At 36.8% G+C, this 26,278-nt stretch overlaps 1 long non-coding RNA gene across 2 annotated transcripts in view; it reads right to left on the minus strand.

Moving 5' to 3' along the window:
• Positions 1-609: 609 nt before the first annotated feature.
• Positions 610-26,278, minus strand: part of LOC130544098 (uncharacterized) — a 54,938-nt gene continuing 29,269 nt past the window's right edge. Inside the window, exons 2-6 of one of the 2 annotated variants that reach the window (XR_008960087.1) lie at positions 7,085-7,254; positions 5,723-6,188; positions 5,471-5,609; positions 1,877-1,999; positions 610-730 (exon numbers count right to left, since the gene is read on the minus strand). This is a non-coding gene — a long non-coding RNA (uncharacterized LOC130544098). Of the gene's footprint in view, positions 736-1,876; positions 2,000-5,470; positions 5,610-5,722; positions 6,189-7,084; positions 7,255-26,278 lie in introns of both variants that reach the window. The other variant, XR_008960086.1, reaches the window with a different exon arrangement.

Genomic DNA, 26,278 nt, shown 5'->3' on the forward strand with positions numbered 1-26,278 from the left:
CACATGGCTGTGATAAGGAAGCTGGTCTTATATTTAAAGGGAGACTTTGCTGTGGCTAAAAAATATGTTAGTTCATTATTTATAGGCGAATAAGTAAGCTCCAACGTATGAACGCTTCAAGTCACTGACATGCACCTCCAAGGCTGTACCTTGAAATTAATAAACCTGTAGAATAAGATAGAGCTACAGTGTGCCACCACATGATGGGGAATAATTTTAGGAAGGAGGGATGGAATGGCATTATCAGAATTTGAATATTGATAGTCCGCTAAAGTTACTGATGGTTTTTGTAAGAAAAATGGCACAATAATGGTATATATGTTGCAAGGTATTTTGTTTTATACATTTCTCTAAAACTCCTCTGAAATTTTCTGACCCTAACTGGATGCATAGAGTGTCAACGTTCTTCCATTTCTCCGCTGTCTCTGATGCATTATCACCGTTGCTATAGGATGAGATTTTTGGAGGATACTTGTGTACTGTGAAGGTAGTTTCCTATTTTGTAAGATTCTCCATTATTTCTGAACTCTTGGTTTTCGAATTACGCAATAATCTAGATAAGCTTTCACTTCGTCGTGTTAGCATGATTGAAAGAAGCAACATTGCTTAGTAATAACATCGAGCATTTATTGAGGGAATACTGTATTGCAGGTAGTCTTCCAAGAACCCCTCAAATACTCTTCTATTCAATCCTCACAAATCAGGATGAGGCGGGTACTTCTAATATCACCTGCACTTTACAAATTAGAAAAATGAGGCAAAGTGAGTTAGTCAGTTCGCCTGAGGCCACCTAACTAGTCAGTGTCAGTCAGGGGATAAACTATGAGTCTGTGTCCAGGACCCTATTCTCTGCACATCTCATGGTGAAAGGTCAGTGGGTTGGAAGGCCGGAGTCCAAGTCTTGACTCTACCACCCACGTTGTGGTATTTCTTAACCAACTCTCCTGTCTGATGGGTGCAATAATCGTTATCTTTTTTTTTTTTTAAAGATTTTATTTATTTATTTGACAGAGATAGAGATAGCTGGCGAGAGAGGGAACACAAGCAGGGGGAGTGGGAGAGGAAGAAGCAGGCTCATAGCGGAGGAGCCTGATGTGGGGCTCGATCCCATAACGCCGGGATCACGCCCTGAGCCGAAGGCAGATGCTTAACCGCTGTGCCACCCAGGGGCCCCGCAATAATCGTTATCTTATTGAGGTGTGAAGATTTAACAGGCAGTATTGCTTAACTAGGGGTCTGAGCAGTGCACAGAAATTGATCAGTATAGTTTTATTGGTTCTGACATCTACATGAAAGGTTCTCAACTCGAGGTTGCTGGTAACTAGACCCAAATGTTGTATGTATGTACATCTATGCATTTTTTAAGGATAGTTGGTCTGAGTTTGTCTAATATCATCTAAGGGATCCACAAAACCAAAGCAGATCTAGAATAGATGAGCACTTCACTTATCTCCTAAACCAGGACATCTTTGAGAACGAAAGGAGATGTTATTATTAACTACACTGAGAAAGAGGTAATGCATGGTCACTCTATAGATAATGGATGAAAATATGCATATCTGAGTTTGAGTTTGTTGTTCTATACAAATGAAAAGGTTAAATTAAATTATTCCTAAGGGTCTTTCTGTTTCTAAGATTTTATGACTTTTTCAACTAAGTTTAAATCTGACTCAGTATGCCTGTCATATCACATAAGACTGTCTCTTACTGTCATCTGTCATTTGAAAGAATGTACCACATTTACTATTACATTTAGCTAAAATATGATTAGGAAAGCAAATGAGTAGGGACAACAAAGAAAAACTAAAATGCAAAATTCAACCATAAATAAATTTTGGAATATTCTGTTATGTGTCATTTGGGATGCCACACTCACCCATTTACATGGAGAATTATGGACTGACTCTGTTTTCTTCAAAGGTCTGAATAGCAGAATCCTCAGAGTAGAAATGTCCAGATGTTCGGTAAGGTTTGGACTGGCAAGGCCTTTCTTTGAACTCTGAAAGCGGTATGATATGACAATTTTATACCTGTTATAAAACAGTATCGCAATAGCATCAACACACTGGTAGTCTTCCGGTGGTCAAGTATCTCTAATGACAAAATGGGCCAAGGGTCCCAACTTTTGAGGTGCATTATAAAGTTATATTACTTTTCTGTTAGGCTAATGATGAGGTTCTGTTGTTATCCATCTTGACCTGGGACCTGTGTCTTCTCTACATACACCTTGGGACCTTTCCAAAGCTTTGAGTTTATGATAAGGATGAACATGCAGACCAGTGCTTGGAACCAAAACGTTGTTCGAAAAATATTTGTTAGGTTGAAGTGAGAAAACGAAATGAAATTCCAAAAAAATAAGCAAAGAGGAATAGTGCTAACTATTCTCTCTGCTCAGGGCTTTATGCAAATATTTCTGTCATTATATAATAAAACATTATAGGGTCAAAGGTTGATTCAGCACATGCTTTGTTACCATTTTTTTAAAAATTCTGGTAAAATAAACATGATATCAGATTTACTATTTTAACCATTTTAAGTGTACAATTCAATAGCATTAAGTACATTCACAATGTTGTGCAACCGTTACTACTGTCTAGTTCCAGAACTTTTTAAAATCACTCCAAATGCAAGCCCTCTACCCATTAAACAATCACTCTCCATTCTCCCTTCTCTCAACTCCTGGCAATCCCCAATCTACTCTCTGTCTCTATGGATTTGGCTATTATGGAGATTTCTTCTAAATGGAATCATATACTATATGCCCTTTCATGCTTGACTTCTTTCACTGAACATACTATTTTCAAGTTTCATATATATCAGTACTTTATTCCTTTTTATAGCTGAATAATAGTCCATTGTATGGGTAGACCACATTTTGTTTATTCATTCATCCTTTGATGGATATTTGCATTATTTCTACTTATTAGATATTGTAAGTGTTGCTGCTATGAACATTTGTATACAAGTTTTTGTTTGAACACCTGCTTTCAAATCTTTCAGGTATATACTTAGTAGTAAAATTGCTGGGGCATATGGTTGTTTGTTTAACTTGTTGAGAACCTGCCACATATTATTTTTTTAACTAATTAAAATATGAACTTGTGACAGGTATTGCAACTATCCAGCTATGTTTGTGTTCTTTGTCTCATAGTTGAGGTTTGCTGCTGAGAATCAGCTGCCTCCCAGGAATCGTGTCTCTCAGCACACTGGCATGTAGGCAAGGCCACGTGACTAACTCTGTCCAGTAGCATCAGAGCAGAAGTGACGTGTGTAGGGTCTAGATGAAAGTAGGTGTGCCTTCTCCAGTCTCTGTCCCCCCTTTCTGAGACTGATGCAGATGAACACAGGAATCTTGAAAGTCACATGTGCGGGATAATGGAGGAGTCAGGGGAGGGGTCTTGGTCCCAGAATCATTCTTGGAGGACTCTGTCCTTGATCAAAATACCATTTTAAGTTTTACATGAGTAATACATAAACTTTTTAAAAAAAGATATTTATTTATTTGAGAGAGAGAGAGAGAGAAAGAGAGAGCAAGAGCCAGTAGGGGAAAGGCAGAGGGAGAAGGAGAAGCAGACTCCCCCTGAGCAGGGAGCCCAATGCAGGGCTCGATCTCAGGACTCCAGGATCGTGACCTGAGCCCAAAGCAGATGCTTAACTGACTGAGCAACCCAAGTGCCCCAATAATAAATAAACTTTTATCATCTATGAGCCATGGCATATATTGGAGCTTGTTTAATTCAATAGTCAGCTTTATCTTAAATAACCCAAACTGTAAGTTGAAGAAGATAAGGAATACAAAGATAAGAGTCTTCTACACTTCCTATTCACTCTCAGCTTATTCTTTCTGCCTTCCATTGTTAAAGCTTTCTTGAGACTCTAGGAGAAGAGTTTTAGGAAACACATCTAAATGGGGTCTTAAGAGGTGCACAGGCTGTTCTCAGATACAACTTGTGGGGACATGAGTTCCAAGTATGTTATCATAGCATGTGCATCCATACGAAACCTCTTGATCTTTTGTTCTGACACTCACGGTAGTAGAATATTGCTGGAGCTTGGATGGACATTGACATAGCGTGGGAGGACTGGGTTGGGAGGCAGAGGGGAGAGGCAGAGGACATCAGAGAGTGCACAGGGGTCAGAATATGGAGGGTTCTAGATACCAGAATGCAAAGTTGATACTTTTCCCCATAAGTGATGGGGAAACTGAGTATTCTAACTTGATCCAGTTTATAGTTTTGATTAAATTTCAGAAGCATGAACCATGTTGGTGGCTAAGAAGGATCTTTCCTGTGACAATAGCACTTTTGCGGTCAGTCCTAAAGTATCGTAAAGAAAAGCAGAGGCCACAGGTTAGCAGAACTGTACACTCTCTTCTTTGATACATGACAATGGCCTGGTCCAAGCTCAATTTTGCTAGAGAGGCTTTCACAGAGGCTTCATGGACACGGCTTCTATGTGTGGGTAGGTCTCCAGTAATCACTGAAGTCATGTACAGGAAAGGATGGAGAGCACATTTTCTGGGAAGACTAGAGAAATTAATTTGGAGCCTTTCTTTTACCTTGGGATGTTTGTTCCTATTAATGTGTTGGACTGGAGAGATTTTAGATACCCTATTGCATGTTACCCCAAATGGGTTTGGTGAGACTTCGTGGCACCACAGGCTAAATATCAAATATCACAAATTATCTGCTTGTGTCCCCGACTCTCTGCCAACACGTGTCTAGTCCTGAATTAGGTTAGTTTAACTTGCCAAACAAAAGATGCCGGTGTGAAGCTCCTTGTTCATCCAAAGCTTCCCTAAATGAAGTGTCATCTGTTAGAGAAGGATTCAGGTGTTCCTCAGATTTATCCCCTTCAGTATGGATAGCAGAGCTTATATTTGCCTGAAATATCTTAGTGCGATAAATATACACACTGTGTTCCTAATTGACGTAGGGTCGGCGAATGATATTCATTCTTTAATAAATCTATCACTTTTTCCCATCAGTAACGTTTATCACCTCTTACCTCAGTTTTTAAACTTCCAGTTGGACTTTATTAGGCATTACTTACTTTTTTCAATGAGAAAACAGCAGTCCCCCCCCCCCCCGTTTGCATGCATCCTTAAAAACACTTTATTTTGCCATAGAAGCCATTTGTCTTTTATTTTTTCCAACAGAAATATTTGGGGTTTAATTAAAACCATCAAAAAGGCTGTTAAAAAGTCATTAGTAAAACCACCTGCTGCCATTATTACAGAACAGTATTTTCCCTAGAGCCCAAAGGAAGTTTCAGTTTGTGGAAATGTGTATATTATGTGTTCTATGGAATTGTGGTGCTGGATTTTTGCAAAGGTTTGAATGTGTTCATCCACGCACCAGAAACTCCTATTGTGGACAGCCTGAGAAGTGCCCCGTCCAAGTGAACCAAAGTACGTTTACAATTTCTGAGTAAACCAGAAATCTAGACTCAGGGTCCAATAGAATTTCACCTTCAATTTTAAATCAGGAGCACGAGGAACTGGGTAAAGCGCCGGGATGCTCTTTCCTCACTATTGCACTTCTGCCACATCAAAAAGATCCCAGATCTCTGCTGTCTGCAGCACATTTGTGATTTACCACTGGAAGGAGCTAGAGTAAAGATATTGAAAGAACACACTGTAACTGGGTTATCACTGTGGTTAAAAAATGGCACAGAGGAAAGTGATGTGGGGGAGAAAAAGAAAAAGAAAGACTGGCCTTACCTCCGGAAAGGCGGAGACTCAAGGCTTGAAATTCCATGGCACTGAGATACATAAGATCATTTAAAAAATTTGAAATGCGGAACTTGTGTGAAACGCGTAAGACAATATAGCTTGAAAGCCTGTCCTTTCCTTTGATTTTGCTTGCATCAAAGATTCAACGGGGAAAGAGTGGAGGAGATAGGGAGGAATCAGAGACCATTACTCTATCTCAGAGAACCCTTACATCTTTACAAAGAAGAGACCTGGGGGAAAAAAAGATCTACAAATATTTAACTCTTCATTGGCCAGACTTTACCATCTTCTTATCCCGAATGGAGATGAAATTTATTTGGCTTAACTGCAAAACTTTTTCTGAGTCAAGACATTTGAGATCACTAATAATTCAGCAAGCATGAGAACATAGGCAGAAGTTAAAACTGGAGTCGGGCTGGTTCTAAAAATGTTATCATCCACTCTTGTTTTTTTCCTGAAAAAGAAGCAAAAAAAGACACTCAGTAAGCACATTGATAATAAATCCTAGAGTCTACCTCTGTAGCCAGAAATTTCTTCCCAGTTTTAGGTTAATTATTTTGATCTGTCCTCATTGATAAGAGGTAAATTAATTAAAGTATAGAAGAATTACTCATGATAGCCCACGTTTATTATCTCTGGACAAAGGTTTCACTCACAAACATTAAAAGATGAAAAATTGGTAGTTTTTTAATGAGTTTGACAAGGTATATAGCTCGAATCACCAGTGATATCTGAAACATTCAGATAAGAGTCCTTCGTTTCTGGTTCCTGGAATGGCAGTAAAATAACCAGGAAAATGATATAGACCCCTCAGATATTACTCTGTGGCCCAAGGGTGTCTCCATGATGAAGTTGACAGAAAGAATAGCAGTGAAGGATGTTCTGTCTTTTGGACACCATTCTATCGAGGCACATAATTAATTACAATAATAATTTAAACAATCCAGTTATTTCTTGTATATCCAAATCATGTAGCCATTATCTTCTGGGAAATGGTTGACTTTTTGATGGAACCAGCATTTCCCAAAATTAATCTTTATTTTCAAGTGTGATGATTAATTTTATGTATCAACGTGGCTGGGCTAAGGGATGCCAGATAACTGGTAAAACATTATTTCTGGGTGTGCTTGTGAGGATGTTTCTAGAACAGATTAGCATTGGAATTGATGAACTGAGTAAAGTTCAGATGTGGGTAGGCGCCATTCAATCTGTTGAGGGTCCGAATAGAACAAAAAGGCAGAGGAAGGACAAGTTTGCTCTGTTTTGCTTGAGCTGAGACATCCATCTTCTCCTGCCCTAGGACTTCTGTGTTCCTGGTTATTGGGCTTTCAGACTCATATCTGGACTTACATCATCAGCCTCTGATTCTCAGATCTTTGGACTTGGATTGAATTCCATCACCAGCTTTCCTGGTTCTCTCTCGAGTTTGTCGATGACGATCATGGATTCTTCCGTAACCAGGTAAGCCAGTTCCTATAATAAGTCTCGGTATCCTATTCTGTTTCTCTGGAGAACTCTGACTAACGCAACAAGGGAAGGAAGGAGAGATGGAAAGGAGAGATTGGTTTAGTCTGAGGGAATTGATTCAGATTACCTTTCTCTTAGAGAGTCATGGTTTTTCTTTAATATATGAACACTCCTAGAATTTCTGCAGTGAATTTTGTTTATTAACTCATCCATTTCTGAAATTATTTGCTCTCAGAAACATTTTAGAAAAATTTTCCATATAGCATAGTTTGAGAAATGTTTTATTATACCAATAACTCCTAGGACTTACCTTCTATGGGATAATGAAGGATGGCCATTAAAAAAATACATACGTGTGTGTGTATACAGACACACACATATACATCTAGTGGTTGGGTTATATAATTTGGCTGATAGTTGTATGCTGTTGTTGTTGCTCAAAAATAATCTTTTTGAGGGGAGGTAGGTTGTTCATTTTGTTTTTCAATGCTTGTTCTTTAATGTAAATTCCATGATTTCTACACAATACTATTTTGAGTGGAAAGAATAATATAAATAAAAAATAAATTATTACTTATATTGCCTTATTTCTGAAGGAGTTGACAAAGATGTTGACAGTGAAGTGGTAAAGCAGAGGGAGGGGTCTTCAGTTTCTGTCTTCTGACATAATTACTTTGAACATAGTTATTTTTGAAACCACACGATTATGCTTTCTAATCTCTTTTTGAATAGAGCCCCTTCTACCTCCCTTTCACTGTCACTTTTGGAACTCTTTAGTCCTGACTTTTATGATTGAAACAGATAAAAGTCACAGAAAGCAAAAACTTATTCATAGCTTAATTATTAGTATTGTTAGTGTAAGGATTATCTTAGTATTATTCCTTAATTTCATCTTTATCAAAGTTAACACAAATAATGTATAACCTTACAAAAGCCAATATTCTGATACCCCATTTGAATTTAATAATATATTGATGGACTCTTTGTATAAAATACTGACATCTTGTGTCTGTCATCACATTGATCTTTAAGAGGTATTTACTTAAACTTCTGGCTTGTTGAGTGAACATTCCCTATCAAAATCCTTCTTCCCACCAAACTACGGTGAGCGTCAGAGATAAAGACTTTCCCAGAGAAAAGATAACTCTTCCTCAGTGAAGAGTTTGTGGGCAGTATTATTCCTCTACTGGAACCCTAAAATATAACTGGGTAGATGAGGGAAATACTTAAAAACTAAAGTGAATTGTGAAAAGAGGGCAAAGTCCTATTTGTTATGTGCCAGTGATCTAAACGAACAGCTATAAGGTCATGTATCAAAATTGAGTTTTGACTTTTGCTTCAGGAGAAATATCTTTTTGAGCATTACTTTGTCATCATACTCTTTTTATTTGTACTGGTTTCCTTGCTATGTTTCTGGTCATGAAAACTTTTCTCGTTTCAAAGCACTTGGAAGTGATTTCTAGGGTTGCTTTTCCGAAAGAATAACCCTTTTCTGTATGCTTAAGTGATTGCATTGTTTTCTCATTAAGCTCCAAAATGAATGCATTGTGATTAGCCAATCCAAATATCAAAAGCGTCCTTTGGAAGTGGCAAATTGTAACAAAACTTTAAAGCACTAATTCAGAGGAAAGGATGTTTCCATGTAATCAATCATTGAGACCTGGTGTCGTCAAATACACACCTTCTAAGGGAGTCATTCCAATGAGTATATTATTTTTTGAGCAGAATGTGAATTTCTGTATTTTGGAAGTCAGATTGTAGGGTTTACCGAAGACAGAAAGATATGAATAAACCCATATATTGACAGAAAGAGTCCTTGGAAATGTAAATGTCTATTTGATCTATGGAAATAATTCTGGAATGAAATCAAGAGCACTTCTGCTCTCAGCTCTTTCACTAAGTAGCTGTGGGAACTTTTGTGTTTCTGGGTTCAAAGAAGGGGTCAGATGGTCCATAAGTAGAAAGTTTCCTTGCAGGTCGGCTATAATATGTAACATACATCACTAGTGGGCCCTTATCTGTGGTCATAGTGATGGGGCATAGAAGTAGAATGGCATTTTCTGTGACATAGAATCAAGCCCCAAATCTCTTGGAATTCCTTATTCATGCTTATGTAGTCTGGGAGCCCTAGAAGACCACCGTATATTTAGAAAATAACCTAAAACTAACCTCTCTAGATTCTGAATCATTACCAGTGTTGATACACATATGTTTGTCAATGTATCTCCCCAAATGTCCTCAATTCTTTCTTATAACTGGCCTTGGAACGAGGGCCTTCACATAAGCACCTCCACAAGAGTCTGTGAATAGGCAGCTTGTAAGTCATATATACTGAACCTTCCCCAGAAGTAGCATGTTTGCCACATACTGGAAAGTGATGCTCCAGAGATAAAGGATTTAAAGTCCTTGCTCTTGGACTTTTCTAAGAGTAACTGAAAGAATGAGCAAGCAGTACGGTGCATACAGTTGACTGATTATCTTGACTAATCAGTGTGGCCAAATTTACTTCTAAAAAATGTTCAACAAGTGGCTATGACTTTTTAAATTTAAGACAATTTATTTTCCAGAACAATTTTAGGTTCATAGAAAAACTGACAAGAAGGCACATAGATTTCCCATATGCCCTCTGTCCCCACACATGCACAGCCTCCCCCACGATCAACATCCCCCACCAGAATGGGACATTTGTTAACAATTGTTGAATCTACATTCACACATCATTATCACCCAGAGTCCATAATTTTCATTAAGGTCTATTCTTGATGTTGTGCATCTGTGGGTTTGAACAAATGTATAATGACATGTGTTTATTATGATAGTATCATATGAAGTATTTTTACTGCCCTAACTCTGTGCTCTACCTGTTTATCTTTCTTCTTACTTCTAACCCATGGCAACCACTGATCGTTTTACTGTCTCCATAGTTTTATCTTCCAGAATATCACACAGTGGAATCATACAGTGTGCAGCCTATTCAGATTGGTCTATTTCGCCTAGTTATATGCATTTTATGAGCCATATCTTTTCATGCCCTGATAGCCCATTTCTTTCGAGTGCTGGATAAATATTCCGTTGTCTGGAGGTACCATAATTTATACATTTACCTACTAAAGGATATCATGGTTGCTTCTAAATCTGGCAATTATAAAAAAAGCTGCTATGAACATTAATGGGCAGGTTTTTGTGTGGATGTGAATTTTCAGTTCCTTTGAGTAAAGAGCAAGGAAGATGAATTGCTGGATCACATGGTAAGAGTGTGTTTAGTTTTATAAGAAACCGCCAAACTGTCTTCCAAAGTGACCTTACCATTTTGCTTTCCTACTGGCAAAGAATGAGGGTTGTGTTGCTTCACATCCTTATCAACATTTGGTAATGTCAGTGCTCCAGATTTTGGCCATTCCAAGGGCTGTGGCTGCGTAATGGTATCTCCTTGTTGTTTTGATTTGCATTTCCCTGATGACATGTGACGTGGAGCATCTTTTCATATGCTAACTTGACACCTGTGTGTCTTCCTTGATGAGGTGATCTGATAAGGTCTCAGGCCCATTTTTAATAGGTTGTTTATTTTTTTATTGTTGTGTTTTAGGAGTTCTTTATATATTTTCGATAACACTCCTTTATGTTTTTTAAAAAGATTTTATTTTTTATTTGAGAGAGAGAGAGAGAGAGCGCCAGAGTGGGGGGAGGGGCAGAGGAAGAGGGAGAAGCAGACTCCCTGTTGAGCGGGGAGCCTGACATAGGGCTCCAACCCAGGGCTCTGGGATCATGATCTGAGCCCAAGGCAGTCCTTAACTGACTGAGCCACCCAGGCACCCCTATCAGATGTGTCTTCTGCTGGCCATGACTTTTTACTCAGAGTAGTGTGTCAATACATTTCACTCCCTATTGTTGTATACCTCTCTTCTCTCGATCCCAACCGCATGTAGCCTAGTTCAGGTAATAATGTCTGCCCTAAAACTTCGTAGTTTCTCCCTAACTGACTTTCTCCTGAATTCATTCATCAAAACCCTAGTTTAAGCACATTACTTCCTGGTTTAAAGCATTCAGCATCACCACATGGTTTCTAAGCAATGGCTAAAATCCATATCGGGTTTTCCATTCTACACTTACCGCTATCCGTACTTATCCCCGTTTTACAGCTTTATCATCTGCTCTAACCTCTAACACCCTGGGTGCTATTCACATAGGGCAAGTACGTCTGCAGTATTCACTGTCATGTATTAGCTTACTCCATTTCTTTTGCCCCAGTGCGTTCCCTCTTCTCTCTGGTAATATTCCATTCATCTTTTGAAACCCAGCACAATACCAGCTTCCCTCACGGTCATTCTATGGTCATTAATCTCTGCCTTTTAACATAAAGAATTATGTTCATTATTGCATTATCACATCATATTTTATTTCCACAGCCTGTGTACATGTCTTCAAAAAACTACATTTTTCCTTGGGGGCATTTTATTCCATTCCTCTTCACCTTTTGAATCTCAACAGCACCAACCAGAGTTCCTTGCATAAAATTTTTAGAATTTCAGTAAATTGATAGAGTCAATTGCTATATCATTTTGACTACTCAAACCATTTTTAAATGAAGTTCTTTTTTGTTTGTTTTGTACTTGCCATTACATTTCTAATTCACTCTACATTTATTTTTCCTTTAAGTACAATCCGAGGGCATATATTTGGAAATTATGTCACTAAGTAATGAGTTTAATGGGGGTGGTGGTTGCTTTAGAATTTCTTCAGATTAGTCTAGTGTTATTTTTTATGATATAAATACACATACATATGTAGTTATATGTCCATATATATCTATATCTATATATAGAGAGAGAGAGAGAGAAAGAGAGAGAGAGAAAGTAAATTATTTTAAGTCAAAGCATCAAGTTGAAGTTTTGGCATTGGTCACATTTCATATTATTATTATTTTGGAAATTTCAAAAATACTAAATGCTGGTTTGTCCTGTTAAATACAGCATATCATTTGCTTGTTTTTAAACAGTTCTTGCCTGAGCAATCTAGTTGCACAATTAGATCTTAGATCCTATTTTAACATAAGAGAAGCAATCAATAAGTGGAAGGGTGTGTATGAAGGCAAGAGAGCCAAAGGCAGTGAGTATTGGAGCCATGGGAATGGGGAAGAAAAATGGTTAAAGGGAACATGTCACCTTCCAGGTAGGAAGAAGGTAATGTATAAATGACTGACAATCCAATTAGAGAATTCTTTTTAGGCAAAAAAATGTGGCAGAGTAGAAAGTTATGAACTATATAACATACTATGACACAAATTCCCAGGGCAACCAGTACCATTCCATTTTCAAATATATGTATGAGAAAAGCCATGAATAATGGATTTCATATAACATCTTTGCTATGCATTACTTAAAATATTTATGCTGACTGTAAGTGATCATATATATATATATATTGTCATTACAGTTTATGATATAGTTAATATTCTCTGCTTGTGATATTAATGTAGGGACATGATGCTGGACATGTTGTTTTAAAGCCTGCAACAGATTATCAGAATTTAGATGGTATTGTAAGCATTTGGAAAAATCCATTGCAACACAATTATTTCAAAACTATTCAGTATTTATATATGTTTTCCCCCAGAAAGAATAACGTAAAAATAAAAAGGACAGGTGCCTGCTAAATTGTGATTTGGTTAATTTTATGATTTAGTGTTGTGGATTATTCCACATTCCATATCTCAAGAAAATCTTCATAAAATCTCTTTTTTCTCTCTCACAAGTCTCCAACGTGGTGGAAGCTATCCAGGAAAAATAGGGTTAGAATGCAAATGACTTAATTATCTGAAAATATCAGGCTCTCCAGTCAAAACTGATATTTAAGCCTATATCTCAGTAGGATAACATCTGAAGGCCAGAATGTCAATTTGGGAAGCTACCTGAGAAGCTTTCAAGACCAAATTTATTGTCTTTACAAAGGAGGATGGTGGTGCATATTGGAAATTAAGCTAAGGTACCATCATGTTGTTTTTCTCAGCACAAATATGTTATATTTGCTTAACAATATTACCAAACGCCCACCATGTTCTGGGTGTTGTGCTATGATGCATATATGGTAATAATATGAGACAGAAGCTATCACTGTAGTAGATCACTGTCAAGGACCATTCTGGGGGGCTTACCGGAACTAAATTTACTAACAACCAGATTTATATATATATATATAAATCAATATATAAATTAATATATATTAACATATTATAACATAATATATATAACATATTATGTGTAATGTAATATATATGTTTTATGTTACATATGTTATATGCTGTATAACACATATATGTTATAGGTTATATGACACATGTTATTTATGTTATATATTATATATAATACACACATATATATATTATGTAACATTTTAATGCATAATATATTATATTTAACTCTGGATTAATATTAGTCCTACCATTACATAAGTAACAGTCTTAATCTTAGTGTTACATATGACATATGTATCTTACTGTTACATACAATATATACCATACCTATATCAGAACATATATGTTATATATAACAGTAAGATTAGTGTTTAATCCTTATGTATAAATACTGTTTCACTGTTACTGAAATTGTAGGTCTATGGAGGTGTGTGGGTGCCTGTGATTGTAGTTCTGATTGTTGAAATTGGGTAATACAGTCTAATACTTCCTCAGTATTTGCTTTTATTGCATGAAGCATACTTACATTACACAAATCACAATGTTCTGCATATATAAGCAGATTTAAAACTGCATGTGAAAGGACTATGTTTGATTCATGGCTGCATCTATAGCATCCAGAACAGTGCTCATAGTAGATGCTCAATAAATTTGTTAAATAAATAAATATATCGTGGGTGTGCACATGCACATGCGTGTGTGTGTGTCTATGATTACTATTTTCTCTATTTTAAAACATGGTTGGAACTGAGGTTCAAGAAGGATTAGGATAATACATAATACTTTTAATGGAATACACATAATGTATATATAATAATTATAATGACAAAATTATCTACCATTTTTGAGCTCTTAAGTAAAAGCCAGGTCCTGAATTAAGTCTTTTTCATAATTTATCTCATTTAATTCTCACATACCATGTAGACAGATAATTATTCTCATTTTAGTGATGGGGATACTGAAGCTCAAAGAGGCTGAGTAATTTTGCACAACCCCCTAATGTGAGCCAACAACAGAGCTGAAATTCAAAATGAGTTTTCTCTGATGCCAGAAGTCGTACTTTTTAATGTTTGTAACATTTCTGGTAGTTCAATTGCCAGCATGCCATGCCCAGTGGAAATAACTGAGTATAATAAAAAAAACCACATAATGCAAATTTTGTTAGAAACTAAATTATTATTAATATTAGCATTAGTAGAACCCTAAAAGCCTGCCTAAAATTATTCAAAATGATAGAGTGAACGGCTAAACTTCCTCCCTTGGTTGTGAAATTCTTTGGTGTAAGGGCTTTGTCTTTGCCTTCATGAAGTAGAACTATGTATCCAGCTAGTATTTGGATGCTTTATGTAAACTAAGTCAAGAGAGACTATTTTTTTTTAAGATTTTATTTATTTATTTGACAGCGAGAGAGAGACAGCCAGCGAGAGAGGGAACACAAGCAGGGGAGTGGGAGAGGAAGAAGCAGGCTCCCAGCAGAGCAGGAAGCCCTATGCAGGGCTAGATCCCAGGACCCTGGGATCACGCACTGAGCTGAAGGCAGACGCTTAATGACTGAGCCACTCTGGCACCCCAAGACTAATTATTTTTTAACTTTAAAAATTTATTTAGGTATAGTATACATACACAAATGCACATATTATAAATATACAGCCCCCTGAAGTGGCACAGGCTAAACACACCTCTGTATTTAGCACCAAGATAAAAAAGCATATCATTACCAGCACCCCATGACCACTCTCCCCCCATTCATGGTCTCTTACAGGCACTAATCCTCTTCCTTCCCCAAGGAGACCCACTAACTTGACTATCCTGACTTCTACCAGCATAGATTACATTAGCCTGTTCTTATACATTATAGAAATGACATCATCACTTAATTTTTTTTTTTTTTTTGCCTGTGGCTGTTGATGTTTCCTTTTCATTGCTGTACAGTATTTCAGTGTGCAAATATACTGTAATTTATTTTTTTAGTCCTTCTGTTAATGAACATTTGAGTTTTTCCCGTTTTTGCATAGTGTTCCTATGAGCATATGCTAGAGCATATTGGCACATTTTTTTTTTTTTTGAGTTTTTACTTAGGAGTGGAATTCCTGGACCATAAATTATGTATATATTCAGCGTAGTAGTTATTGCTAAGTATTTTTCCAAATTTGTTTTGCCATTAGCAGTATTTGAAAGTTCCGAATGCTCTACAACCTTGCCAATGCTTAACATTTTTCACCTTTGAAACAAATTTTCAATTTAGCCATCATGGTAAGGATTTCATTGGGATTTTAATTTGCATTTCCTTATGACAAAATGATGCTGAATACCTTTTCATATGCTTATTGGCATATCTATTATGAAGTATATATTCAGATTTTTCCTTCTGGATTATCTGTCTTTCTGGCATTGACTAGTAAAGGTTTATTATATTTTGGATGTAAGTCCTTTGTTGAATATATATATGTTACAAAGAACTTCTAACTGTGGAATGAGAGAAAGATTTTGTATAAATAGAGATAGCCTAAATTTATATATTCTCTCTTACTGAATTTTCCAACATTGCATAACAAATACTCGAGTCCTTCTATTACTCCTGTTTATTCCCCCTCACTGTGTAGGTCCTTCCTTAACACAGTGTTCCTCTAGATATACGGAGAGAGTTTACTGACTTCCTGGTGATTTACAAAATAAAATGGGTTCTTTGCAATTAAGAAATTCGCATTTCTTTTTCTAGACCAATAATGAAAATAGGCCACCTGGAAATTATTTTCCGGCAGAACCCTAAGGAATCTAGTTGGAAAATGTAGATAGTAATACAATTTTGGACTTAAACAGGGCTTGGTTAAATTCGTTCTGAACACTTTCTACTCCTAAGCAAACCAAGAATTACACGAGAACAACTTTAACAAGTCAGAGTTGAGTTTCAATGCTCGAACGTCAAACAGTATTAAATCTCAATTTCTGAGGGTTAGAAACAGCAAGATGCCACTTGCTCTTTTCATGGCAGGACTCTCAGCGTTCTTTATAGAGCTTGTCATGGTGTATGTCCCAATTGCTGTCAAACGGGCTGCTATATATCTTGCTAAATGTAGGCCTGAATTAAAAATCTTAAGGCGTTTATAGGAAAGTCGTTTAGATACAGCGGAGGGGACCCTGGGAAAGATAAATGACTTCACGTTCTTCCTATTAAGTGCTGACCAGAAACAAGCACAGAGACTGTGTTCTGTTTAACAAAAGAAGGCGGATAGTTTAATTAGTTTAAGATAAGTTTGTAGGTGACAGGTCCTGTGCTCCAGCTAGCTAGTTAAATGTCATTATATATTTTAAAACAAACCCCGCCCCCCACCTCCAAGGAAGGAAAGTATTTTTATTCACAGGTATAAAAGTCCCTTTAGAACCTGTTCGACAGCTTCTTTTAATCATGTCACAGGCATTCCATTTCTTAAGTAAGCTTGCTGATTTCATGAGTTGGGCTGGGAAGCAGGAAAGCTAGATTTTCCATTTTCATTAACTGATTTATGCATCCCTGGCAAAAGCTGGGGCGGGGGTGGGGGCAGTGTGTGTGGATATTTGCAAAAAAGAATGAATAGAAGTGTACTGCTTTTTCTTCTCGGTGAAATGGAGAACATGAAGTTTGGGAGGCTCATAAGATAGTACATGCTGCTAAATCCGAAAGCTAGTCCTTCTCCCTCTAGACCCTGTTGCCTTTATTTGGATGGTCTTATTCCTTTTTCATCTTAGTGAAAAAAAATCAGATCCATTCTATATTCATGTTGGACAATATTCAGAATCTTGTCTAAATTCCCCAATTGTGTAAACAGTTTTCTTGGTTCATGTTCATTTGAAAGAATAGTTCTCAAGTGCTAAAGAACATATTTACAAGACACATGACGAAGTTTTGAATACTTTCAAGAGGTTCATAGATGTTTTGAACCTTATGCATATATCCCCAAATAGGAAACTTTGAAATAAAGGCAGACCTCTTAAACTTTGGAACTTATTTCAAAGCCAATGGCAAATGCATGTATTAAAGCCATGATTTTCCATATAATATATTTGCCAAGCCCATTCTAATACATCAGATATTGGAAGTTAATCGATCAATGTCAGTAGCTCTTCTGCACATCAAATATTTTAATATAAATTGCTTTGGGGGCAGGAACTAGAGAGTTTGAATTTATTAGGACAAGCCAGGAGAGAGAATAGAAAAATGTAGAATGTAGTCCAGGAAGCAAAGTGCACAGAACCCAAATGAGTAACTGAGATTCAGAGAATAATAAGCTTGTTTGAATTTACATAGTTTGAGAAAATGTAGGAAGGTTGTAAAAGTAGCTCTATATGATTTCTAGTTTTTATTCTGAGTCTGTTTCCACTGCTTCCTGATTATACCACCAAGATGTTTAGCTCCAATTGGTTTATCTCTTTTGGAAAACAACAGACATTAAATTAAAATGGAATAGAATCGATAGGTTCAAGTGGGCAATGACACTTTTTTATCAAGTTTTTAAATTTTAATTCCAGGATAGTTAACATACAGTGTTATATTAGTTTCAGGTATGCAATATAATGATTCAACTCCTCTATCCTTTACTCAGGGCTCATCATGGTACGTGTACTCTTTAAACCTGATCACCTGTTTCACCCACCTACCTCCCCTCTGGGAACCATCATTTTTTTCTCTATATTTAAGAGTTCATTTCTTGGTTTGTCTCTCTCCTTTTTTTTTCCCCCTTGCACATTTGTTTCTTAAATTCCACATATGAGTAAAATCATATGGTATTTGTCTTTCTCTGACTTATTTTGTTTAGCTTTATACTCTCTAGTTTCATCCATTTTGCTGCAAATAGAAAGAGTTCATTCTTTTTTGAATGATATCCTACTGCATATATATACCATATCTTTTTTACCCACTCATCTGTCTATGGACACTTGGGCTGATTCCATAATTTGGCTATTGTAAAAAATGCTGCAGTAAATATAAGGGTGCATATATCCCTTTGATTCATGTTTTTGTATTTTTTGGGTAAATACCCAGTAGTGAGATTACTGGATTGTAGGATAGTTCCATTTTTGACTTTCTGAGGAACCTCCATACTGTTTTCCGCAGTGGCTGCACCAGTTTGCATTCCCACCAACAGTGCACGAGGGTTCCTATTTCTCTGCATCCTCTCCAACACTTGTTGTTTCTTATGTTGTTGATTTTAGCCCTTCTGACAAGTGTGAGGTGATATCTCATTGTAGTTTTGATTTGGATTTCCCTGATGATGAGTGATGTTGAGCATCCTTTCATTTGTCTCTTGGCCACCTGGATATCTTCTTTGGAGAAATATCTCTTCATGTCTTCTGCTTATTTTTAATGAGATTATTTGTTCCTCGAGTGCTGAGTTGTATCAGTTCTTTATATATTTTGGATACTAATCCTTTGTCAGTGATGTAATTTATAAATATTTTCTCCCATTCAGTAGGTTTTTAGTTTTGTTGATTGTTTCCTTGACTGTGCAGAAGCTTTTTATTTTGAGGTAGTTCTAATAGTTTATTTTTGCTTTTGTTTCTCTTGTCTCAGGAGACATGTCTAGAAAAAAGTTGCCACATCCAATGTAGGAGAAATTACTGCCGATGCTCTCTTCCAGGATTTTTATAGTTTTGGGTCTCACATTGAGATCTTTAGTCCATTTTGAATTTATCTTTGTGTATGGTGTAAGCCAATGGTCCAGTTTTATTCTTTCACATGTAGCTGTCCCGTTCTCCCAACACCATTTGTTGAAGAGGCTGTCTTTTTCTCATTACATATTCTTTCCTCCTTTGTCAAGCATTAATTGACCATATAAACATGGGTGTATTTCTGGACTTTGTCTTCTGTTCTATTGATCTGTGTGCCTGTTTTTGTGCCAGTACCTTACTGTTACTGTAGCTTTGCAGTGTAGCTTGAAATCTGAAATTGTGATAGCTCCAGCCTTGCTTTTCTTTGTCAAGATCGTTTTGGCAATGACACTTCAACTAACATTAAAATTTCTTACATTTGGATAGGGCTATATATCCAGATATAAATTCTCATTAAACTCTTCTCACTTCCTTTTATTGTAAGAAGAAGATGATATTGTGTTACTGTGCTAACAAGTAGATCAAGAATTTGTTCAGTCTTGGTCCCTTGAGTGCAGTTTTGGAGTCTGAGAGTACAGGGGTGGATGTTTGGAAGTGAAAATTTAGAAGGAGATGCCTTCCACCTTTTGCATCATTCAAAGAGGAGAAAATAAATTCCATAAGTACCCAATGATTTTTTTTTCCTTTCTTAAGAGCAACAATGTATAGTAGACTTTTTTTCAATGTACAAAATAAAACAAAAGAATGAAAAATCTTTCCATTCAGATAATCATCTTACCTTTGAATTTTTAAGTCTACTTTTCCACCTACCTACCAAAGTAACAAAATGAAAAAAAAAAAGTCATCCCCAAATTATCCAAATTACTTCTACATATTTTTTTAAAGTTGTTCCTGGCACATAGGTAGCTTTTAAGGATTTACTCACTTAAAGGGATCAAATTTGCATGTTATTCTACATCTTGCTTTTGTTCCGGCTGATGAAGGAAGGGTACTGTCCAGGACATGCACATGTTAAATGAAACTGTATCTACTTCATTCTTTTTAAAGTTTTCATGGTCTTTGATGACACTTTGTTGTTGTGTAGCCATCATTCTGCATTGTGCTTCTAATAATTCCTATGAGGCGATGATACCTCTGACACCAAACTGCATCTGTCTCTAAGTCAGAGACAAAGACAGGTGGCTTGGTGAGATTTGCTTGAGATTCCAGGATGGTGAATGTTACCATATGTTCTATCAGCTTGTTAATTAGTAGGATGACTATATAATTTATCATCCAAACCAGGGGCACTTTTGAGAGAGAAAGGGGTGCTAAAATAATTACACCTTACAACAAGCGTAAACTAGGACTGACCAGGGCAAACTGGGATATCTGGTCACTCTTAATTAAGACTATGAGATACCTTTTTTTTTTCCTATTGTGTCCTAATACCACGGGATTCTCCTACACACAATCATCCCCCACAATTCTGTTAAAGTGATGTTTCACAGACACATATCTGATGGCTCCTTCCTCAAACCAGTTTTTCGAAATAAGAGTCTTTTAGGAATTTCTTGAAAAATATCATGTTTTAAAGAGTTTATGTCTCTGAGCCTTGTTCACATGTATTGCTTCCAATGAGAATATATTTTTTCCCTTTTGAACTATTTTTAATTTCTATTCATTCTTCAGTTCCATGATTACCTCCCTATGTGGATATTCCCAACCTCCTGTTGCTCCTTACTAGAAGTGGGAGCTTTGGAGGAAAAAAAAAAATATTAATCTAGGATTCTTTATCTTCATGAGTAAAACAGGAGTAATTCCAAGAGATTGTTTAGTCGATGAAATGACAAAATATTATGTCAGAGTGCCTATCAAATCATAGAGAACAAAAATAAACAACACCCAAAACCTTTGAATTGTATTCAAGTTTCAAGAAACTGTCAAAAATATCTTATTCACAAACTGCTTCAGCTGGAAGATCAGACAATTAATTTCCCATCTTAAATACCAAGGATTACACGAAGAATTTTATAAATGGGAATACAGTAGATTCTAAGTAAGAAACTTAATAAGCTTACCATTGATTGATTTCATTAACTAACATATTTTGAGAACAATGATTATTTTTCACACTAGCCATTGATTTATTACTTGGCGCATTTATTGAAACAAAACTTAAAACCAAATCAAACATAAAGATTCCTAATAGGTATTTTAAAACTTGAAGCCTAGAAAAGTATAGTACTTATATTCTTTCCCCTGGGGCTCAAGAATAAGCAAGGACTGCTTATAGCAAACATTTAATCTGATTTTAAGATAATTTTAAGAATTCTAGCTGATGAAGACAATTTACTGATTGAAGCTAGTTTCCGCTTGAAGAGGGTTTTTCACATTTCTGAGTTCATATTTCATTGTTAAAAAGGTGGTGTTTGCTACCCCACCTGCACAGCATATTATGCGTTCACCTAAAAGTTGATTGGTTTCAAAATAGTTCATCTTCACACAGAACTTAGCTACTGAGCTTGAGAGAGACACTCTGCTTCTCCATTCTTTTCAACCCTTACTGGACACACTCACCATGCTCCATTTTCATGTCTATCTTCCCCACTTACATAAACATCTTTCAGGACAGGAACTGTGCTTCCTTTTTTTCTATTCTAAGCTCCAAGTGTCCACTTAACTCAAAAAGTCTTTGAATGAATGGATAAGTGGTTTTCTCTCCAACCTTTCCCATGGATGCTAGTGACTTTGGTGCTACCTCAGTTTATTCATCTTTTATTTACTTTTTCGTGAGATTCAGAGTGATGAGGATAAATCCATAGTGATATATAAACTTTATCCAGTTACAAATAAGTATATTGTAAAAGCTCTGCCCCTTTGTTATACATAACTGTCTTTTCGAAACTTAAAGAGACAATAGATAATTTACATTTTATAAATTTAATGGGAGGAAATTTTTTTAGCAGCTACAATATGCACACAAGGTGCATTTGACTCATGTTCTTTCTCATAGTCAAGTACTCTTTGTGATTTCTCTTTAAACCCTTCTTGGAAAATTCTGCATGTTATCATTAGATCATGTCATTGGACAGAAACTCCCATAGAATAAGATTTTTAAAAGCCGCTTAATCTGTTTTGAAAAAGTGAGAGGTTTTTGTTTTTTGTTTTTTTTTTAAACATCCTAATCCCTTACTCTTTTAGGAAAATCCAGCCTAACAGGAGACTGCCTTCTGTGAGGTAAGGTAGTTTTTAGGTAAGGCTCTGGGATTGAAGATGCCACATAAGAGCCGTCTGCCGCTTTAGTTATCTATATCCTGGTATGGAAACATATGTCTGTATGTTGAGATTTTCTACAAATTCAAGAGAAGCTGTCCATTGTGAGGAATGAAATAAAATGATGGGAAAGACTGCCGCTGTCATCCTGGGTGGGTGTGCCGTCCAGGGTAACAGAGCAGCGTTCGACAAAAGAACATTATTCTCTGTCCTTGTTGCCTCAGAAGAAGTAATCCTATGACTTGAAGACAACTCTCCAGGGGATCTTTTTCTTTCTTTCTTTCTTTCTTTCTTTCTTTCTTTCTTTCTTTCTTTCTTTCTTTCTTTCTTTCTTTCTTCCTTCCTTCCTTCCTTCCTTCCTTCCTTCCTTCCTTCCTCCCTCCCTCCCTCCCTCCCTCCCTCCTCTCTCTCTCTCTCTCTCTCTCTCTCTCTCTCTCTCTCTTTCTTTCTTTCTTTCTTTCTTTCTTTCTTTCTTTCTTCTTACCCTGCCTTTCTGAAAAGGATTTTAGGTGGTTGGGTTTGAAATTCTGCTGTCCTAGCAAGGCAGTGAAATGGAATGGAAAAGGTACATATATTGTTGCCATATACTTAATGGTTAGTCAAATACTTGAACTCCAACATTCAATTTTCTAATCTCTAAAATAGGGATAATGACAGCACCTGCTTCCAAGAGTGTCAGTGATGTTTCAGTGAAATGGTTCTGTGCCTCCGTACAGCAGGTGATCAATAAATATATGGCAGCAATTATTATAATTTGTTATTAGTATCATTTAGTCATTTATCCTTTGGGCAGGATTGATGACTGATACTTCCTACACTCAAGGCTCTGACAGTGTTTAAGGAGATAAGGCACACACCTAAAAAGCAATTCTGTTAACAGATGAATCCATGATTGCCCTAAAAGAGGACTTTGGGAGTTCTGATTTAGATGGGATTAGTTTTAGCTTGGGGTGGGAAGTGTGTGGGGCAGCCTGAATTGCTGGTCTGGGAAACATTCTCTTGAAGCTGGATCTCATATAATGGGAGAGACCTCAGAGAGGAAAGCACTCCATCCCAGAGGTAACACTATAGACATGTGAAGACATTTGGTGGCTATGGGGAATAGTAAAGATTTAAGTTTGGATGGAAAGCTTGGAAATGTAATTCGGTACCCAACTGGTGACAGCCTTGGCCTGTGAAATTTGCTTTGCAGACACCTATAAGACACAAAGTGGTTTTTGACAGAGAAAGGATCAAAGCAGTACTTTAAAAAGATTAATCTTCTTTCATAGATAAGTTGAAAAAGAAAACAGAGAAACAAAAGGCTGAGAGACTCCAGTTGGAAGACTCTTTTTGCCCAACTAGATAACTTTCAGACTGGATGGAAGTAGAGAGGACTCAGGATGATCCAGTGGGAAGATTATGGAAATAAAGTGGTAGGATTTGAAGACAGATTGACTCCTACATGCAAAGGGAACATTACAATGTTGAACGTGAATCACTGGGAACTTTGTATTGTTGGAGGAGGAGGTCAGGGAGAGTTTCTAAATTATTTAAGAAGAGAGATATTTTTAGTTTGGTACAAGGGGCCATCTTGGGCGTGCTGTCCAGCAGGTCTCTAAAATGTGGCATAACCTTCAGAAGTTGGATCTGGAGTAATTAGCTAATGGATTTAAGCATAACTCAGATTTGCAAGTCAATCCTTAACAGGGCACAAAAATTCCCTTGCATGTGATCAGCCTCTTGGAAACAGCTGACAAATGGCATAATTTAATTAGAGTCCAACCTCCTGGTTTTAAACAAAATGTCTGTGGGAGACGTAAACCTCCTATAAAGAGAAACTCTCTGCTTCAGAAGAATGCTCAGATAAGGAGACATTATGGGGCTCTAATATTGGTATTCTATTTATATATCCACTTGTCATGGTTAGATAAATTCTCAAAAGATTGGAACGTCAATCTTTTGATTCAGTCATTTTAGAAAAGAGATTTAAATACTTTAAGAAAATGTGCTACAATTTCCCAGCTGACTGTTACCCAGTAGGGGAAGTAAATGGTGGCATAAATAGCCCCCACTAACTCCCTCACAAGCACGATTTCAGATGGACAAAATGGAATATGTGTCTCTGGTGCTTTCTCTGCATTAAATAAGTATCAAAACTTGGCTTCAAGAGGCCTAAAATCTTTTCCCAATTCTTGCTCACTCCAATGTGGGAGCTTATGCAAATAATTTAAAGTTTTTCCCTTGGTTTCCTTATAATGTACAACATGGTGGGATGGGGGATATTTTTAGTTAACTGTTCTAACTAGTATAGAATACACCTTAAATATAATAATAGGCCATATTTCTGAAGACATTCAGTTGGTCCCAGGATGCAGCAAGGGTGTCTTCATTTGAGCTAGTTGACTTTAGGAGGAAGTGTGAAAGGAATGCTTAGCACAGTAATTGAAATATTTGAAGCACTTTATAAATATGCCATCTAGGCGGATGCAATTCAACAGATACGTGGAGACGGATAAGCAGAGAAAATATTAAGGCATGGTAGTGTAAGGGTGGGACTTTCAAAATTAATTAAAGCCTTGGAAATCTAAGTGGGTTTCGTAAGTGCTTACATCTTCTAAAAACTGGGAAGTTGAGGCTTAAAGAGGGAATCCATCATTCCAGTTTAAAGAACTTAATTTCACACAAATATGTTCCAGACTGAGATAGTATTTTCTTACATTAATAATAAACTTTCAGAGCAATAATATTCACTGGCTATTATTACCCTCTTTCCCAGAGGTGATATCTAAGTGTGAGAGAGGCTAATTAACTTGCAGATTTGTCCATAGAAGTCCTGAGTTCTGACTGTGTGATTCTCATGTCTTTGAAGGTGACAACTTTGTCCTTTTTCTCCTGGTACTTACCAATAGCAACAGAGTAATGGAGACTTCTTGGCTACCTAGAAATACAATTGTCTTGGAAGCTTGCTCACTTATTTGAAGTAGTAGTTTAGAAAAGCCAGAAGTTCTTTCCACTTCTAACTGACTTTCTTCTAAGCTTGGAGTCCATGGGCAGTCGCCAATGCACAGGGCTGGGAAATGTGATAGAATGGTGCCTGCAGGCTAGGAATCTGGTCTGAGGGACATATTGTTATTTACAGAGTTGCCATGAAACTTGGCTGGAGACCCAGCCCTCTATATGGGATCCGGACTCTGAGTGTCTTTGGCTAATCAGTATGCTTTCAGGAAGAAGAAATTAATTGCTGGTAAGCAAAGGCACTGTTAATCATTAACTGTGTGGCATCTGCTTCCACAATTACATTTCTAAAAGACCTGGATAATCACATTCTTTTGAAAAAGTCTAATTAATGTGCTTTTGCTATTATTATATTTTGAGCATGGGTAATACCAAGTTAATCACTAAAGGCCTCCGATTTTGCAGTATGCAAAGATATTTTATTGATTGTTAGGACTATCCAAAGTGACATGAATCAACAAAGACTGTGATCACTGTAGCCGTTGCCAACCCAAGGAAGTAAACTGAATGTTTTGTGCTTCTTCTTCCCTCACAACATATTCTGGGTATGACCAGGAACATGGGCCAAACCAGATGTATCTTCTTATGCACACATGCACAAAGAATAAAAAATATGACCACCATGTAAGATTGGGTTTGAATCTCAGTTCTGACACTAACCGTCTGTATGGCAGTGAACATAAACATCCTCAACATCAGTTGCCTCTTCTATACAATATGGGCTATAATTTGTGCCTTTAGGTATTCTTATGAAGATTAAATGAGATGACTCATGTAAAATGTACTGGCACAATAAATCCTACTTGATAATTTATTTAGTACTCAATACATTATAATTTCCTTTTTCCGTAATATTAAGCTATTGGTATGACGTTTCTGTTTTTATGTTTTATGGTCTGGAAATTGGACTCTACTCATACGGACAGTAGAACAAAATATTGCAATTTGGCCCGTCCAGAATATGTGGTTCTCCAAGCTATTGGACATTTGGTGAGAAAGCTAAAAGCTGCCTAGAGTGGTTTTAAGTAGCAGAGCATTATGGCATCAAT

This window comes from Ursus arctos, unplaced genomic scaffold (assembly GCF_023065955.2).
Source record: "Ursus arctos isolate Adak ecotype North America unplaced genomic scaffold, UrsArc2.0 scaffold_19, whole genome shotgun sequence".
In the NCBI taxonomy this organism is placed as follows: Eukaryota; Metazoa; Chordata; class Mammalia; order Carnivora; family Ursidae; genus Ursus; species Ursus arctos.